We start from the raw sequence: 19,597 nt of genomic DNA on the forward strand, positions 1-19,597 counted from the left end.
AAAAGTGTCGGGAAGCAAGAGATCTTTTTACGAAAATTGGAAAAAGTGGACAGCGGGCTGCCAGGCCCTGTGCGCGCCGCGCACAGGTGTGGGTGCGCGCCGCGTACCCCATCTGGACAGCTCAGTTTTAAATTTTTTTTTTATGCTGCATTTTTGGTCGGTTAACGGATTGGGTTGTTACATAAGCACCTGAGAAAACATGCTTAAAAACGTCAACAATAATGTTGGTGAGCTATAGTTTAAGTTGTAACAGTAATGTAAGGTAGGCCACGAGATTTCAGTATTCCAAAACAGTATGAAAAGTATATGTTTAACCGTGGGCACTTGGTAACTAACTTAACGTTTATAACCCCCTAAAAGTACATTTGGCGAGTGCGTATGTTTACGAAGTATTAAACACCCATTAAATGCTAGCGCGACTAGCCCGAGTGGGGATGTCAAACCCTATGGATCCATATCTAAGATTCGCGTTCACCGGTTCAAAAACCATTGACTAAACGTTACCGAGCTAAGGGGAAAGTTTATGCCATTGTATAACCCACACATATATAAAGTTTAAGTACTCGTGCCTAGTATGTAAAATGTAAAAAGCGCATGTGTTTTCAGTCCCAAAAATAGTATGAGTTAAAAGGGAAGCTATAACTCATAGTGATAAGAGCGGTAAAGTCGATAATGAAAGTATGCAAGTAGTAAGTCGGTCCGAAAGGTCGTCAACCTAAGTCAAAGGTTACTAGCTCAGTATGTTATCCTCATAAGTTCTAATACTGCATCAAATAAGTTTAAGTGTCATCATCATCATCATCGTTCATCATCATAAAAGCTAAGTAAGTTTGACAAGAATAGAGATCAAAACAATAGGCTGACTTCGGTCAGCTGCTACGACCTCTATGTAAATCGAAAAGATGCGTAATCAGTGGATATGGCTCCGTATATGAGTCCTCTAGTTTCTGACCAATTTCTAGAACCAAACTCGTCTTCGTTTGACCGTGGTGACGGTCTAAGTGCGAGTAGGTCAGAAATTTCAGCACAACGTTAATAGGGTGTAGTGACTTTCGGAAGGCCATAAATCCTAAACCGTAACTCGGATTAAGATGAGGTCTAAACAGAAAATCATCTAATCGAACCAAACTAACTGAAAATCAACTTTATAGTAGCCCAGGTGGTCTGATCTGATCCCAAAAACAGTAAGCAATGTGCTCCGGTGGGGTTCTTAGTGCTTGATGCTCATCACGGTTCTCATCCTTGATGCTTGTAGCTTCAAGTGTACAACTCGTTGATGGGTTAGCATCACCTTGACCAAGATTCTACCATCAACACACAATATGTTAAGACCAAGTAAGAACACAACTCATTTAAGAGTCTTAGATGGATGATGAACCAAGGTTACATCATATCCTTAGTCTTAACACAATTACAAGTTACATTTACAACTAAAGCTACAAACTTTACCTCAATCAAACAAGTATGAACATAATATAAGTCAAATGAAGTGATGGAACTCTAAGCTAGAGAGCTTGGATCCTTTTCACACAAGTTATAAGGTCACAAAGCTAGAAAGCTTGAACCTTTAGTGTTCTTGAAGAACTTGAAGCATAAAGCTTAGATCTTTAAGTTATATGAAGACCATAAACACAAGTTTTGATCTTTATAACAAAATAATGAGATCATAAGTTAGAAAACTTAGATCCAACAAAAGATATGAAGATTCAAGCTAGAAAGCTTGCATCTTGGTTGTTCATGAAGATCTTGAAGCATAAAGCTTGGATCTTTAAGTTACATGAAGATTACAAACATAAGTTTGAATCTTTATAACAATATAGCAAGATTAAAGTTAAAAAATATAGATCTACAAAGTGGGTGAAGATTCAAAGCTAGAAAGCTTGAATCTTCCATGTTCTTGAAGGATTCAAATCTAAGTTTGAATCTACAAGATGTAATCAAGATCAAAGCTAAAAAGCTCGACCCATGATGATGATGATGATGAATTTGTGAGAGAGAGAGGAAGAAGAAGAAGAAAAATCAATACTTACACTTTTTAGAGAGAGAAGGACTAGCGAGAGAATTAGAGAGTGAGTGTGTGTGAATTACAAATGAAAGCAAGTGTAAAATGAATGGAATGAGGCTTGTATTTATAGGTGGATGGGGTGAGGGAGGGGGTATGTGGCCGTGGGTATGGGTGGGGGGACAAGGGAGACCAACTTTTGCTTTTTGGTTAATGGTTGTCTAAAGTTGGTGCTTATGTTGGGATTCCATGCAACATTAAGGATAATACTTGACATAAATGCTAGTATGTTCCCTCTAATAAATGGGCATTTGTCTTACATATTAATGGGTCACTAGCTAATAATAATTGGGCTAATTAAATAGTCCACTAACTAGTGTAGGGTGGACTAAGGCCCAACAAGGTAGAAAGTCCAACAAGACTAACTAGTAAGCATAAGTAAATTACTACGCGTAATTAAGCATCCATAAACCCAAGTAATTATTATTATAAAATAATAATTAAGATTTCGTAGTCATAATATTCCGATTACGACAAAAGTTAAACGTGTACGCAGTACGCAGTTTGTTCGTAACGTCAAGTGACACTAACGGTCATAAAGGTTTCCGGTGATCAAGTTAAGTATCCTACGTACTTAAAGGCATGTTTTAACACATAAATGAAAGTAAGCCATGTGTATAAAGATTTCAGATTATAAAGTAGCACAGTACGCACAAATACGCAGTTTCGCTAAAATACAAGGCACAAAAGCAAGTCGAAAAAGTCGGGTCGTTACATAGTCAGGAGAACCTTATGGAAGGACTTAATATTGCATCATAGTTTTGTTGGAAATCAACCATGGGCCATCATGGGCGATTTCAATGCGTCTTTAACTGTGGAAGATACTATAGCCGGGTGTTCTCATATGACGGTTGCTATGAAGGATTTTAAAGAATGTGTTGATTGTATTCAAATGGAAGATATTAATCAATATGGTATTCATTTTACTTGGAATCAAAGGCCACATACAGATTCGGGCGTCTTGAAAAAGATTGATCGAATCATGGTTAATAGTAAGTTTATGGAAATATTTGCTAATGCATATGCTATTTTCCAGCCATACAGAATATCAGATCATAGTCCGGCAGTGTTGAAGTTTCCATCTAGGTAGGTGTATCGGCCGAAACCCTTTAGATTTAGCAACTATATTGTTCATAAGGAGAAGTTTAAATGTATCGTTCAAGAGGGTTGGAAAGTGGTTATAGAGGGGCATAAAATGTTCCAACTTGTGAAGAAACTAAGATTGTTAAAAAAGCCTTTACGCAAGGTAATGTGGGACTAGGGCAACCTTCATGCTAGAGTTGCAAAACTTCGTGAAGAATTGGATACAGCCCAAATCGCTTTAGACCATAATCCATTCTCTGTGGAGGCTCGTGAAGCTGAGACGAATAAACTAAAGGAGTTTAATGAAGCCATTCTTGATGAAGAACGTTTCTTGAAACAAAAGTCCAAAGTGGAATGGCTAAGGGTCGGTGATAGTAATTCAAGTTATTTTCACAAGGTTGTTAAAGGTAGATCGAATCGAAGTAGGATCTAATCTGTGATGGACAATTCGGGTCGCATGCTTGAAGGTAAAGATGTGCCTCCTATTTTTGTCAATCATTTTATGCAATTTCTTGGTACAGCTGCTGCGTGTGAACCTATTGTGTCTCCTGAAAGTATTTTCACTAAGAAGATTGATCCAGAACTAGCGGCTTTAATGATTCGCCCTGTTACCGACTTCGAGATTAAAACTGCTATTTTCGATATTGGCGATGGTAAATCACCGGGCCCGGACGGATACACATCGGTTTTTTATAAGGAAGCTTGGGATATCATTGGGACGGAGGTCATTGAAGAGGTTAGGGAATTTTTTGTCAATGGTCAACTCTTAACAGAAATCAATCATACTACCTTGGCTTTATTGCCGAAAGTTCTTACTCCAAGTAAGGTTTCTGACTATCAGCCCATCTCGTGTTGTAACGTTATATATAAGTGCATAAGCAAGATCATAACTTCTCGTTTAAAAGATGGATTGGAGTATGTGGTTAGTGAAAACCAATCAGCATTTGTCCCGGGCAGAAGAATTTTTGATAACATACTGATCACCCAGGAAATTATGAAGTGGTATCACTTGGATCGTTGTGTTCCCCGTTGTGCAATCAAGGTGGATATTCAAAAGGCATACGATACTGTGGATTGGAATTTTTTGGAGGTGATTCTATTTTAGTTCGGTTTTCATAAGATTATGATTAAATGGATCATGCGGTGTGTTACTACTGCTTCATTTTCCATTAACATTAATGGAAAGCTTCATGGTAATTTAAGGGTAAACGTGGATTACGCCAGATCCCATGTCCCCTTACTTATTTACTTTGGTTATGGAAACTTTGACCCTACTTTTAAAGCGCAAAATTAGAAAATCAGAGCAATTTCGTTATCATCCGAAATGTGATCAACAACAAATTATTAATGTCTGCTTCGCGGATGATCTCTTCTTATTTGCGCATGGCAGCTGCAGCTCTGTTAAGATCATTTCAGATGCGCTTGATGAATTTAAGCGATGCTCAGGCTTGGTTCCGAGCATGCAAAAAAGCACGGCATTTTTCTATAATGTGTTAGTTATATTTTGGTTAGAAGGAAAAATGGAGTTTTGTCCCACATTGGTAGAAGAGTGAAGTTGGAGGTGAACTCCTTGGCTATAAAAGGAGGCCATGTGATTACTTTCAAATTGCACCAATCAATACACTTTAAGTATTTGATTATTTCTTTCTTTCTTACCCTTGTTTGAGAGTTGTATTAGTTAAATATTTTGGAGAGTGTAGTTGGCTTAAGAGAGTCGTCTATATCATTGTAACAATTTGTGATATAGTGTATTTTCTCTCTTTGGGGGCCGGTGGTTTTTCTCCTATTTTGGAGTTTCCACGTTAAATCTTGTGTTGTGTATTTGTTCTTATTTCTTTACTATTATTGTTGGGCTGGGTGGTGGGAATTAGTGAGACCTTAATTTCCCAACAACTGGTATCAGAGCGTCAGGTTTGACGGGGGTCTCGGTTATAGGAGTCGGAGTATGCTCTGTGGTTGCCACGGGAGTGGATCGTCCACATCAGAAACGAGTTCTATTGATCGTATAGGGTATCTGGTTAGACAATATTTTTTCTGATTCGTAGTAATAGTTGGATTTGTTAGTGGCCTAGTTGTGAATTTCCGATTTAAAGGGTCCTGGCTACCTGCTACATCTTTTGGCTATTCGAAACGTGAGCAAAATCGGAGAAAGTGTTGTTTATAGGATACGGATACGATGTCGAAGTTCAGTCCAATGAGGTTTGATGTAGAGAAATTTGATGGGATGATCAATTTTGGCTTATGGCAGGTTCAAGTCAAGGATGTGTTGATTCAGTCCGGTTTACATAAGGCTTTGAAGGGTAAACCCACCCTTGTTCCTGGCAGTGATTCTAGCAGTAAGTTCGATGAAGAAGAATGGGATGATATGGATTTGAGGGCAGCAAGTGCGATTCGTTTGTGTCTTGCAAAGAACGTGCTTGCAAATGTGCACGGGTTATCAACGGCAAAGGAGCTTTGGGTTAAACTAGAGCAGTTGTACCAGGGCAAGGGCATCTCAAATCGGTTGTGTCTTAAAGAACAGTTTCATACTTTGCGTTTGGATGGGGGTTCAAAGATTTCAGATCATCTGAGTATTCTTAATGGTATTGTTTTGGAACTGGAGGCTATTGGAGTTAAAATGGAAGATGAATATAAAGCTTTGAGGCTGATAATATCTTTGTCATCGTCCTATGAGCACATGAAACCTATTTTGATGTATGGGAAAGAAACTCTGAAGTTTGAAGACGTTACTAGCAAGCTCCTATCCGAGGAGAAAAGACTGGAAGGTAACGGGGTCTCGTCATCAGGAGATACGATAGTGTTGTGTTCGGATAGGCGAAAGAGAAACTCTGGGAAGAATCTGGTATGCTGGAGGTGCGGGAAGACTGGGCATGTAAGGGTTAATTGTCCAGGTGGAGCTAATCCGGCAAATGGCTCCAAAGACGCTAACATTGTCTCTGTTGTTACGGAGAGTGACGAATTCCTCTGAAGTCACACCATCCTCATGGTGTGTCCGCGCCACCATGAAAAGGGATGTTCGTTAGCTGTTCCACAATTGCACATGGGCATTGGTTTGGCATTGATGCAGGTTGTGTGGTGGAAACTGATGTTGTAGCTGATGGGACTTTCGGGAAAGCCAAACAGGGAAGTTGCACCATAAAGTTTCAGCTGGTTGTTCAACAACATGTGCCGAGGTGAAATGCTTGGAATGTGATATTCTAAGTGCTATACTCTTAATGGTGGAGTATGATAATTTTTGTTAAGAGTTATGATTGTCTGTGATGACAATGATTGTCGGTTTAGACAATGTTCGGTAAAGATGCAAGTTTTGTCTCTTGGGAGATAATGTCAACGGCATGAAGATGAGGATCTTGAAGTTGTCGTCGAGGAAGCGTCTACATCGGTTATCTTTGCAATGTGGAAGCATGATTATTTTCTTTTATTCAAAAGGTGGAAATTTGTTAGTTATATTTTGGTTAGAAGGAAAAATGGAGTTTTGTCCCACATTGGTAGAAGAGTGAAGTTGGAGGTGAACTCCTTGGCTATAAAAGGAGGCCATGTGATTACTTCCAAATTACACCAATCAATACACTTTAAGTATTTGATTATTTCTTTCTTTCTTACCCTTGTTTGAGAGTTGTATTAGTTAAATATTTTGGAGAGTGTAGTTGGCTTAAGAGAGTCGTCTATATCATTGTAACAATTTGTGATATAGTGTATTTTCTCTCTTTGGGGGCCGGTGGTTTTTCTCCTGTTTTGGAGTTTCCACGTTAAATCTTGTGTTGTGTATTTGTTCTTATTTCTTTACTATTATTGTTGGGCTGGGTGGTGGGAATTAGTGAGACCTTAATTTCCCAACACATTCTGCTGTCAAATTCGAGATCCTTGAGTTGCTTCCGTTTGAAGAGGGAAATCTTCCGGTTAAATACCTGGGTGTGCCTCTTGTGTCTTCTAGACTGATGTATAAAGATTGTCGTATTCTTGTAGATCGTGTTAAGGAGAAAGTGGATAATTGGAAGAATAAATTTTTGTCGTTTGCGGGTAGGGTCCAATTAATATCTTCGGTCTTATCCTCTATGCAAGTATATTGGTTCTCAGTTTTTATTTTGCCTGATAAAATTGTGAAAGACATTGAAAAGGTTTTGCGGGGATTCTTATGGTGCCAAGGTGACTTAAAGCGAGGAAAAGCGAAAGTTAAATGGACGGAAGTTTGTTTGCCTAAGAAGGAGGGTGGGCTAGGCATTAGAAGCTGTAAAAGTTGGAATATTGCCTTAATGTCATACCATGTTTGGAGCGTTTTATCTCGTAAGGAATCGCTTTGGGTCAAATGGATACATTCGTATAGGTTGAAAAGGAAAAGTTTTTGGGAGGTAAATACGCCAGCTGATTCGAGTTGGGGGTGGAGGAAAATTCTAAGTATTAGAAGCTGTATTCGAAAGTTCATAATTCATAAAATTGGAAATGGTCAGAATACATCTGCTTTATTCGACACTTGGTGTGACTATGGTCCTCTGGTTGATGTTTTTTCTACTCGTGAACGTCACGCTGCTGGTCTAAGTAATGAAGATTCTGTCTCGAAGCCCTTAAGTGATTCTGGGTGGGTTTGGCCATCTTCATGGATTTCAAGATTCCCATCACTTGTGAATACAACAAACCCGGACAGATCGAAGCAGGATTCAGTAGTTTGGAGAGATGCTGATGGGTTATTGCATGAGTTTTCGGTAAGCATCGTGTGGCAGTCTCTTCGCCCTCGGTCTGAGCAGGTGGATTGGTTCTCGACGGTGTGGTACCCTCAAAGAATTCCAAGACATGCATTTGTGCTTTGGTTGTTAATGAAAGATAAACCGAAAACTCAAGACCAATTGAAGCCGTGGGACATTTCTTTACAGAATTATGGAAGTGTTTGCTCTCTTTGCAAGCAGCAACCAGATTCTTCGCTTCATTTGTTTTTTGATTGTAGATATTCTTCGAATGTATGGAAGAAGTTAAAGAGTCTGCTGCAGTTTCAAGTGGTAGCATCGAATTGGAAGGCTATGTTGCAAGTGCTGATTCCGGTCTCTCATAGAAAAGTGGCTAGAGTGGTGGTGGTGAAACTTGTATTTGCGGCTTCCATATACTTCATTTGGCAAGAGAGAAATAACCGTTTATTTAACGGAGGTTTGAGATCTGAAGAGCAGCTTTATCAAACGATTTTTTCTACGGTTCGTCTAAAGCTTATGACCATCAGATTCAAGGATTCGAGTCACATTCAGCGATTGAAATTTTTATGGCAGCTCAATTAGTCGTTTTGTGGTTTATGTTTTGTTTTGACTGGGCTACCTCGGTTTGGTTGTCTCTAGCGTTTGCTAGATTTGCTTGCTTTGGGCTATACTTAGACTATCGGGCAATCACCCATAGTCGCTGATTTGTAATTTTTTTGATATTTTTTTATAAAATTCACCGGGTGATCGACCCTTTACCCAAAAAAAAAAGCATACTACTGTAATAAATTAAGTATGCCAAATTTTCATCTTTATATCATCTTTCTTGAATTCCATTATTATGTTTGAGCCTAAAAAGCCAAAAGCATGCCCATTTACCTGTAATTAGGTGACTTTCTTTTTATCCATTACATTTCATCAACCATGTGTTATGTTGAATGTTATTGATCATAATGCATATTGGTTAACGTTGATTGTACTTAAGTAGTTAGGTATTTTCATAGTCTAATCATCAATCATGTCAGTAATTAGCCTCACCATAATACGACTGAAATCTTCAATTCGTCGTTTAACATCAAATTATGATGATATTGTTTAAGATTCTAACTCAATTTGACAAATGTTCTTTATGCGCAATTCTGCAGGTAGATACAACAGCTTGCTTATGTAGAGTAGATGCTGATTTAAAAACCGTTGCAGGAGCAAAAAGATTTGTTCATGGTTCAAAACTGTCTACAACCGGACATCAAACCATCAATCCATCCCACCAGACAAAAACAACCACGTGACTGGACCCGTAACCAATCCCCTCTCCTGCCCGGGCTGCCCGATGAACTTGCCATTGCTCGTTTGATCCGGGTCCCCAGAATCGAGCACCGTAAGCTCCGTTTAGTTTGCAAAAGATGGTATCGTCTCTTAGCTGGAAACTTCTTCTATTCTCTTTGAAAAAACCAACTATTTGAAGAATGGGTGTACGTTATGAAATGAGACAATGACCGAAAGATGACATCGAATGGGTTTGACCCAAATAACCACCTTTGGCAACCGTTGCCACGCGTCCCTAGAGAATACTCGGAAGCATTAGGGTTTGGGTGTGCAGTTTTGAGTAGGTGTCTCTTGTATCTATTCGGTGTTAAAGATTCCATTAAAGGGTCAATGAGACGAGTGGTGTATTATAGTGTGCGAACTAATAAATGGCACCGGGCTCATGATATGATTAGAAGGACATTTTTTTGGGTCGTGTGTTATAAACAATCATTTGTATGTTGTCGGTGAAAGTGAAGTTGTACAACGGTCCTTAAGATCTGTTGAAGTTTATCACCCGAGTAAGAATCAATAGTGTTTTGTTTCGGATATGAGTACGGCAATGTACCAACCTGAAATGGGCGAGTGGACCTCGGTTCAAGACGGGATGGTTTCAGGTTGGCGAAACCCGAGCACTTGCTTAAACGGAAACTTTACGCTTAGGAGTGCAATTTAGGGTTTATGATGCGAAAACGGATTCTTGGAGTAAGATATCGATAGCGAGATGCATATGGGGGATGCTAAAGGTTTTGAGGCTGCAGTGTTGGTTCCGCTTAATGGGAAATTTTCTTTTATAATAAATAATATGAGTATATTGTTAGTGAACGTTGGGAGAGATGGTGGGGCCGAGCATTTGTGGGAAACGATAGCGGGAAAAGGGCAGTTGAAGAGTTTGGTGTCGAACTCGTGGTCGAGTTTGGGTGGACGAAACAGGTTGAAGAGCCATATTGTTTATTGTCAAGTGCTTCAAACATAAAGTTTTAGATATCATTGTTGATGACGATGATGTATGGTGTTTGGATGTGTTTTGTCATAGGGTTAAGAACTTATATATAAACAGTTGGTTTATAATGGAGGTTTTAGAGCATAACTAGTTGTGGAGCCCTCGCTTCGCGCCGGAGGCTCCGTTTTGAATGTGAGTTAAAAAAAAATCTTGATCTATTTGTAAAAAAGAATTTTTTTCGACATCTAACATTGAAGAGTTGTTCCTTTTGTGAAAGTTGCTTCTTTTAGCGTTTGTTTTTTTTTTTTAAAGTTAGTTGATCTATTTTGTAAAAAAAATGTTTTTCGACATCTTTGATAGCATTGAAGGTTGTTCCTTTTATGAAAGTTGTCTCCTTTATCGTTGGAAAAAAAAAACGTTAGTTGATTTTTTAGGTAAAAAGAATTTTTTTCGAGATCTTTTGGTAGCATTGAAGGGTTGGTTCTTTTATGAGAGTTGCTTCTTTTATCGTTGGTGACAAAAAAAATAAAAAAAAATATGAAATGATGAAAATACCCTTAATTACTATTGATGAATAGTGCTAGAGGGTTTTGTCTATTAGATATATACATAATGTTTCTTTTTGTTCATCAAAGTTGTGTATTTATAGAAATGCAAAGCGAGCTAAAATATCATTCTTGGCCGTTAAGTTTTTTTTCTTTTTTTCTTTTTATTTGAAGTTTTAATTTTACTTTATTACTATCTACTTTAATAAAACTAAGCATCATACCGAACTTGACGACTACTAAATGTCAACAGGGGTGTTATGTTTTCTCTGTTCATCCGAGCTTGAAAATTTTGGAAGAAAACATGTATGTCGAATTGAAATCGAAAGTGAATTCAAACTTTAAAACCGAAATAAATCAAATCAAATCAAATTTATAATTGGTTCCGAGAGAGAATTGTCAGGCTTTTCAAATTGATTCAAGTGTCTACTTGTTGAACTTTTCTCTAATTCATTCATAATAACATGATTCAATAAGCACGTATAGTAACTAATAACATGAACTGATGTCACAAAGTCTATATATGAGGCTTATAAAACTGCCATTAATTTCAACTTGCTAAGACTCAAAACGACTCATACTTTTTGGACTAACCAAAACAAATGTGCATTGAATAAAAATTTATTTATCTAAATCGGATAAGGAAAACGTTCAACCTGCAAAGTGGACATGCACATACATCTGGAAGCATCAACCATTTATTGATGCATTCATGATGATAACTATGTTTACATTCCAGTGTTCCGATAATCTCTTCCGTTCTATACTTTTCTTGACAAATTACACAAATCTCTTCATCACCGTCATCTTCTTCTTTCTTTTCACCATTAAAACGGCTAACCTTAATCGCACTTTGTAAAAAAAGTTCTATTGAGCAACCAGACTGATACCACAGCACGAACTTCGCAAACGCCATAGCTGATTCTTCATATGGCTCCTCTTGATCCATGTATCTAGCGGTAGTGATTATGGAGTCGTGATTCAATTTAAATTCCACTTTATAAGTTGTCCAATATTCATCATGCACAAATTGCATCACAGATCTAATGTCGTCCTTGATCACTATCACGTCGTCCTTGATAACTATGATTTCGTCTACATCATCATCATCATCATGATGGTCATTATCAGCATTACGCGCCTTTACACGGATATATTCACATGAATCTACGAATAATAGCCCGTAGGAAGTCGTTGTTGTCATCACAATTAATTATAACCCAAAGGAACTACTGTATAATTATTTTGTTCGTATCTCTTGTACCTGGTGTCTTTCTACAAGCATACGTAATTAACCGGTCCTCTATATATCTATACTAGCCTTTAAGAGCCCGTGCGTTGCACGGCGACTCTTAATCAAACAAACTGGAAACGTTTATGTTGTATCAATTAACGGTATGATAAAGAGAGTATCACAAGTATTGTTGTGGATGAAATAAACATAATTTGGTTAAGTTTTTTTACTTTACACGAAAAACATAGATTAATGCTACTAATTCTGACATTAGCAAAACACAAAACACATTACCGACAATAGCAACTTTATATGTAAGTACATCACCAAAAGTTGCATAACTGATATAGCACCCAAAAGTTGAATCTAGGGTCACCAAACATCATCTCAAAATGAGACATAGCAGGTATCACAACCATAGCTTGACTCGTTTCCATCACCGAATCGGGTTCTGATATAACCGTATCAGACTCACTTCACGATAGTTGGATGATGTCACATTGCCCATGTGCAATTCTAGCGTGAAAAGCTTTCAACAGCCATGATCTCTGAACCAATATAAACACCTTGTTATTTATTTTAGTCATAATATTACCCCCATAAAATTAACAAAAACCAAAATAAAGCAAAAAAAAAAAAAAACAAACAAAATACACAGCACACACATGCGCGTGTGTTGATCGATACATGGATAAATAATTGAATGGCTAGCAATCTAGCATATGGATGGTAAGCATGTTCCATTTAAAGGTTCCTAAATTGCCACTTCGGAACCGTGATAACTGATAGCAACCATAAGCTTGGTTTGCAGAGTGCATCAAATCTAAAAATGAGCATATATATACTCGAATACATGAAGATATACTTAATGTACATTAATATTGGATAGACATATAACACTTAAAATATGTGCGATTACAATATCTTGAGGAGGAAAAGACATACATTAATTATTGCACAGAAGCACAAAGAACATTGCCAATTAAATACAGCAGGAACTTGAATCCCACAAAAAGACAAACCTTATGCTGAGATCTAATTCGAAGTGGCTGGTTTTGCATTATCAACTCTAAAATCAACAGTTTGATAATTGATGATATAACAACTTCACTTCTAAAAAAACAGTTGTACCTTGACAAAAAAAATTAATACTTTATTGTACTAAGCAGATTAATGGTAGAGCCACTTGTGAGTAAACCAATCTAAATATAATTCATAAAGCAGCTGCATGAGAATGATCAATCATATATCAAGTTATTACTTAATTAAGGATTGAGTGCAATAATAAGATGGAGGATGAGATGTTTGATGATTATTTTGGGCCCCGATGATCGTCTTTCATTTTATCAATCAAGTGATCAACCACCCCGACCCGGTCTTGATTGTCAATTAGCATGATTCACCTTAGCGCAATGTAGAAATTCCTTGGCCAAGATCACAAGCGAAAAAAAAAAGGAATCCAAAAACAGATCTTGTTCAGGTTTGAAATTTGTTTGAAATTTGCACTCATAATCAAGATACCTGCAACTGAAGGTGCCGATTCTTTTGATTCAAAAGCTTCACAAGCTTTAGACATATCAGTTATTGCATCACTCATGTATGGAAGAAGAATATTCGACTCTTCAAGATCAAGAAGCGTGTTATGAACCTGAAAAATTAATATTATAATGGATAACGATATAAGAAAATATATATCTATTGTCAAATAGTGCAACTGAAAGATTCATAAGAACACGTATCAAATAAAATGTACCTTTGATTCAAAAGCTGATATAGTATTCTGGATCATTCCAGACACTTCATCAAGAGAGTGACTTGAACTTTTTTTGTCTCCTACCTATTATGAGAAACTTAATGAATAAGATAGTAGCATAATCGAAAATTAATAATTAATAATTTACCTAACATGATAAAAAATAATTTACCTTTGCAAATTTGGCACTTGAAACAGAAACTGCAACCTTCCAGAAGGCTGGTATGTGATGGATAATTACAGCAGTTAATCTTCGTATGTATCTTCCTCGAAGGGCATCGAGTTCTTCGGAACCCGTATCAATTGGTTGTGAATCTACCTTACACGAACCATTCATAAAACCGAGACTTATCAGATACACCCTAAGGTAATAAATATAAAAAAAATTAGGACGTAGGTGATTAGATTTATAAGAAAATATATCCACATAAGAGTGAAAGGAAAAAAAAAACATAATTGTCACCTATACTATTAGGGCAAGATATACTCACATTCATATATAAGTTATGTTCAAAACCTTTGTTTAAACAATATATGAATATCTAAGAGCCCGTAGTTAAAAAAAAAAAGTCATATAACTTGGTATGGATTTGAGAGTACCACATTTACAAATTTAAGTGTATAGGTACAACTTCAAGTAACAACTTCTTACTTTCAACATCCATATCCAAATTTGATCAACTGCTTATGCTTGTAATAATTAAAAATCAGCAGCAGTCTATACTGTGATGCACCTAATATTGTGATGCATGCCTTTGTCGATCTTGTAAAATTATACCAATAGGAATTGGACTGAATGTGACCTCAAGTATATTAATCTATAAAGGCTCCCAACATCACCATATTAAAAAATATGTATAATGTACTACTATTGGCATAATTACTTGTATTTGTAAAATTTTAATAGAAAAATGACCTTCTTGGATGAAGTGTTTTCGGTCAGCCCGGACAGGACTTGCTTCAACCTATTACCCAGCCCGCCTGACTCGCCCATTTTGCTACAACACGACATGAAAATATGTAACACAAACCAATACATGATCCTTACCTACCATTGAGTTGAAAGGAAAATCATAAAGTTTATTATTCTATGTGAGATAAACGTGTAGAAGGCCAATACCAAAACGTTCCTAGAGAAAGGCAAGTGCAGTTGACTCATTGATTCTTCCCAGGATACCTCATTGGTCAAATGCAAATTAACATGCCAGTAACTACTGTAGGTTTTGTAATACCTTTTGTTCCAATAAGCCTTACAAACTCACTTTCGCACCAATCTCTAAAGTACCTTGCCTCTGCAAAAAAAAGGCAGCAATTCCTATTCTAGAACAGCTGTCATATGGTAATCATATCCAGATTCAAGTCGTTGTACATGTACTTAGATAAATTAATGTATTTTCAAGTCATTATAATTAGACGATCAGCTCCAAAGCGCATAACCAATTACTCCCAAGATTAGTTAATTTTCTATAATAACTTGTAATGAAGAAACTTACACATACTAATTATATGAAACTATTCCGCATTTCCAAGAAACTTACACCTCCTAACTTTCATGATACAGAGAAGTGATGAAGTTCGAAGGATGAAAATTAACTGAGTCAGATCATGATAAACTTCGTGATGTCAACTCAATGTACGCAACCACCTAATGACACCCACACTTGCATTTGAGATATCACATGTTGTAGTTGTATAAGTAGTTGTTTAATACTGGATCCAACACTACTCTCAATTATATCATCATCAACTTTGTTCGAAATCATTTTACGATACAAATGCATATGATCATCCGACCCTCTGATTCAGAATTCCTTGCATATCAATCACAACGATCCATAGTTTAACTCCAAATCATGAAAGAAAGTTATTTAGTAATTGAGGTAAAAAGGTACCTTATCGTCACCAAATGATTTCTTAACGGAGCCAATTGATCTTCAAAACCTAAAAGTCACATATCAAATGATTAAAAAATTTCTAATACATAAATAAATTAACAACAAATGAAAACGTATTTTTCGATACAATTAGCGAACAAAGTTTAATTATTTTAATTAAACATCACCACAATATGTTCAATCAGGGATTTTGTGCGGGCCAGTTGTATCAGGACTTACCGTACACCATAAAAATGGCGAAGTGAAATCGAAACAATCAAAAAGGGTTATTTTTTTCTTTAATCAGCATATCTAAAACAAACTAAATAATGAATTCGTAGCCAAAAAGCAAACCTTCAAAATAAATCAAGTACATATAATTGGTACTATAAATCAAATGATTATCACATTCACTCATATAAATTCTACGAATTAAAAAAATAAACAGCTAACATAATGATTCTGATTATCTCTAATAATAATTATTATAAGCACAATTTCATACTTGATGATATGAAATTGACCAAATAAATAAATAATCAGGTACAGAATGATAAACAAATCTATATACCAACCAGTTTTTCAAATCGTTGAGACATATACGCTACGAAATTTCAAATTTAATATGAGTGAAAATTCTATCAAATCTGATTTAGAAAAAATAGTTTGATTTCTTCATTAATTTAGCTTTTAATCTGATTAAGATTGATACTGTTTAGAACGATCAATTTGACGAATTTTGAAACACAATAGAAATCACAATTGATTGTAATCTATAATATATTCAGATACACACCTGTTGGTAAGCAGAATAATTTTTTCAACAAAGTTCGCGTAAGACAAAAATACCAATAAATATATTCGACAGAGACGATGATTGACGGATGAAGTCGAGGATTGAAATTACAACCCTATATCAGTTCGGAATAAGGATTCTGGGTTTAAAAAATTGAAGATTGTTCAACATGGTTCTTTTTGAAGAAGAATATGAGAGAAAATCAGATAGAGGGGTGTTACAGACGATGATTTTTGTACCAATTTTAGAAACAAAAACATCGGCTAAAAACAGAACATCGGCGATTTCAAATAATCTGACTATATTATGTAAAATTGATATCGTTAGGTGGAGAAAATCCTTACGGATTAATTGGTAGTACCAGCGTGCTCTATTACGGCGGCATAAGGCCATAATCGACGGTGCAATGGATCTGATTTTTTCAATTTTGAAGAAAGAGAGACATAGGGTGGGTTATTGTTCTGTGCGTATTTTTTAGATGGCAGAGATGCCGAATAGTACATGGACACGTGTTTTTTTAATGTAATTATCAGAATTAATTTTGATTAAAAGAGGGATAAACACGTGGATTGTAATTAGGAGTGTGATTAGCAGAGTGCCACGTCAGTAATAATTTATGTGCTTTGTAAAAGGTAGAGAAGAGAAGAGAAGATATATAGCTATAGCTAGCTATGAGCCTATAATATAATAATTATAATAATAATAATAATAATTATTATTATTATTATTATTATTATTATTATTATTATTATTCGTAATAATTAAATTACAAATTAATAATTAATACCGAGTAACTAATAATAATAGTAATAATAAATCTTTAAATAAGGAAACATATATCTTATACTTAGAAAATAGAATCTTAATAGCCTAATACAATTCTTATATAATTTCCTTTTTTTAACAAGAAAAATACACGATTTGTTTTTTTACTTTTTTATTCTACTATCCTATATATAAATAACAAATTTGTTGACAGGTTATTTTGATCATTTTCCCTGCAGGCTGTAGCCATGGCCACAGTCGTCACAATAGCAGAAATTCTCAAGAAAAACAGATTTGCTGTGGAGAAGAGTAAGGGTATTTAAGGACTAAAAAGGACAAGAAAAGTTAAAGAATTAATTGTTAGGAATAATAGTGAACTCCGACAAGAACAAGGGTTTGATAACTCTAAATTATCAACCGACGAACAATAAACAGATAATTTAAGTGAATAAAGAAAATAAATTGCAAAAATGTAAATAACACGAGAATATAACGTGATTATATCTAATATTGCTATTAGTTTAATCCACGAACAATCAAAGAGAAATTTTCATTAAAATTAGTATGGTATGATTGTTGTTTTGCATAACATTCCTTGTTTTCACTTATTTAAATGGAACCAACTTTGAATTACCTTTTACCTATCATAATATGATGATGATTCTAACTCAGTTGCCCGATTAAAGTAATAGTGTGGCTAATGACGTGTTGGGAAGTTGGACCATTTTGACTTTTTTCTTTGCGTAGCTCCCGAAAATCAGTTACCCTGAATAAAAGTTTACACTATACAGTTTTAGCCTTTTTCATACTACAAACAAAGTTCGTTACCCCGAACAATAATCTGACCAAAAAGTTCCTTCGTTGTAAGTCAAATTATTCGTTGGCTGCATGAAGAAGCCCAAACTGTGGGAATGAAAGCAACGGGGGACTTCTTATGTGACACCCCATATATTATTCTTAAGTATTATTTATTATTTAGAGGGTATTAAATTAACTTAACATTTGTTAGAAAAAGGACTTGTCATGTAAAGGAAGGACTTAACTCGCAAGACTTTGAGTGGGTAAGGGTAAAAGGGTAAAATTGAGTTAAAACCCATTCTAATAAAATAAAAAAACTGCACTTCATTTCACAAGAATGCAGAAAATTTATAGTGTGAAACTTGAGAGAGGTGGAAGAGGCGATTTTGGGAGATGCAGCAAGAAGACTTCAATTTTTTACATGCAACTTGATATTTGTATATTATTAGTATCCCTAATACCTACTAGTGCCACTAGAGCTATTGATTCTTCATGTATTCATCTTCTTTTGAGAAATTGGGGGTTTTGTAACCCTAAGTTAAGATATGAATAAATTGTCTTCTAAATTCGAGTTTAAGTAGTTAGATGATATTATAATTGTTAGAAATCAACGTTTTAATACCTTTGAAACCCTAATTCAAAATTAGGGTTAGGGTTTATGGAATTGGGGATTTTTGTAAGATGATGAACTAGTAAAATTAAGACTCATTAAATTGAGACTAGTATGACTTTGGTTAAAATCTAAGTTTTCATTTATGTAGGAAATGGTTGAATAAGTTAAGAAGTCTATGAGTAAGTTAAAGGCTTGTATAAATTTGGTGATGAAATATGAAAACTTGCAATTTGTAAGTCTTGTGTTCTTGTCTAGAAGGCGTCAAAATGGGTATTGTGGGTCTAGAAGGATAAACCCTAAATGCATAGACTTTGTTTGACTAAGTGTAAGTGAATGGTGATAATTAAGATGATTATTGGTCAAATATGTCCTTTAAACCTCTTATAAACTGATTTTGTGAAATGAAAGCGTTATAATTTGTTTTAATAGGAATTGGTGATGTATTGGTGAAAAAAACAAAATTTGGACAGATTTGAAGAGTTGTTTTAAAACAGTCATATCTCCTAAACCGTGACTACATTTGGGGTGTGTAAACACTCGTTGGAAAGCCCAATGTGTCTAGTTTTCAGAATGGTAAGTCTCATGTGTTGATTGTGGGTAGAAGTCAGTTAAACTTGCAAAGTTTGACAGGTTATGCAAGCTGTCCAAAAATGTTACTTTTGGTAAAATGAGAATAAGAGCTAAGGACTAACCGAATTGGGTCATGTTGGGTTAAAATGGGTAAGCTTAGGTTTGTTGACCTTGTTTGACCAAGTGTGGTAGATATGTGATATATTGTATGTGTACCTATTGTTTAGGTAAATTGTGCTTGAGAACCATGTGTTGACTTCATGCTTGGAAGTGCTTGTTGGATTTTAAATTGAGTGCTTGGATTCGAGGTGAGTATAATGTGTTTTTATATGTTAATGAGATTTGTATTGGTAGGCGATTGTTTGCATTACGATTGGTATGAGGGCTCGGTTCACGTTGGGAATGCATCGGGCAGGATCTCGGTTCACGTTGGGAACGCATCAGGATCCATAGTACACACATGCGCATTGTGATGATTGATATGATTGTAGGGTTCTCGTTTCACGTTAGGAACGCATCGGGAACTATATGTGAACTGAATGACTTGATTGGTTTGTGGTATATGGATAACTGTTTA

General features: G+C 35.8%; 1 pseudogene; it reads left to right on the forward strand.

The window, feature by feature from the left end:
- The window catches only part of LOC139883852 (F-box/kelch-repeat protein At1g55270-like), an 83,559-nt pseudogene extending 73,236 nt beyond the window's left edge, over positions 1–10,323 (forward strand).
- Positions 10,324–19,597: the final 9,274 nt, after the last annotated feature.

Source organism: Rutidosis leptorrhynchoides, chromosome 1, assembly GCF_046630445.1.
Source record: "Rutidosis leptorrhynchoides isolate AG116_Rl617_1_P2 chromosome 1, CSIRO_AGI_Rlap_v1, whole genome shotgun sequence".
Taxonomy (NCBI): Eukaryota; Viridiplantae; Streptophyta; class Magnoliopsida; order Asterales; family Asteraceae; genus Rutidosis; species Rutidosis leptorrhynchoides.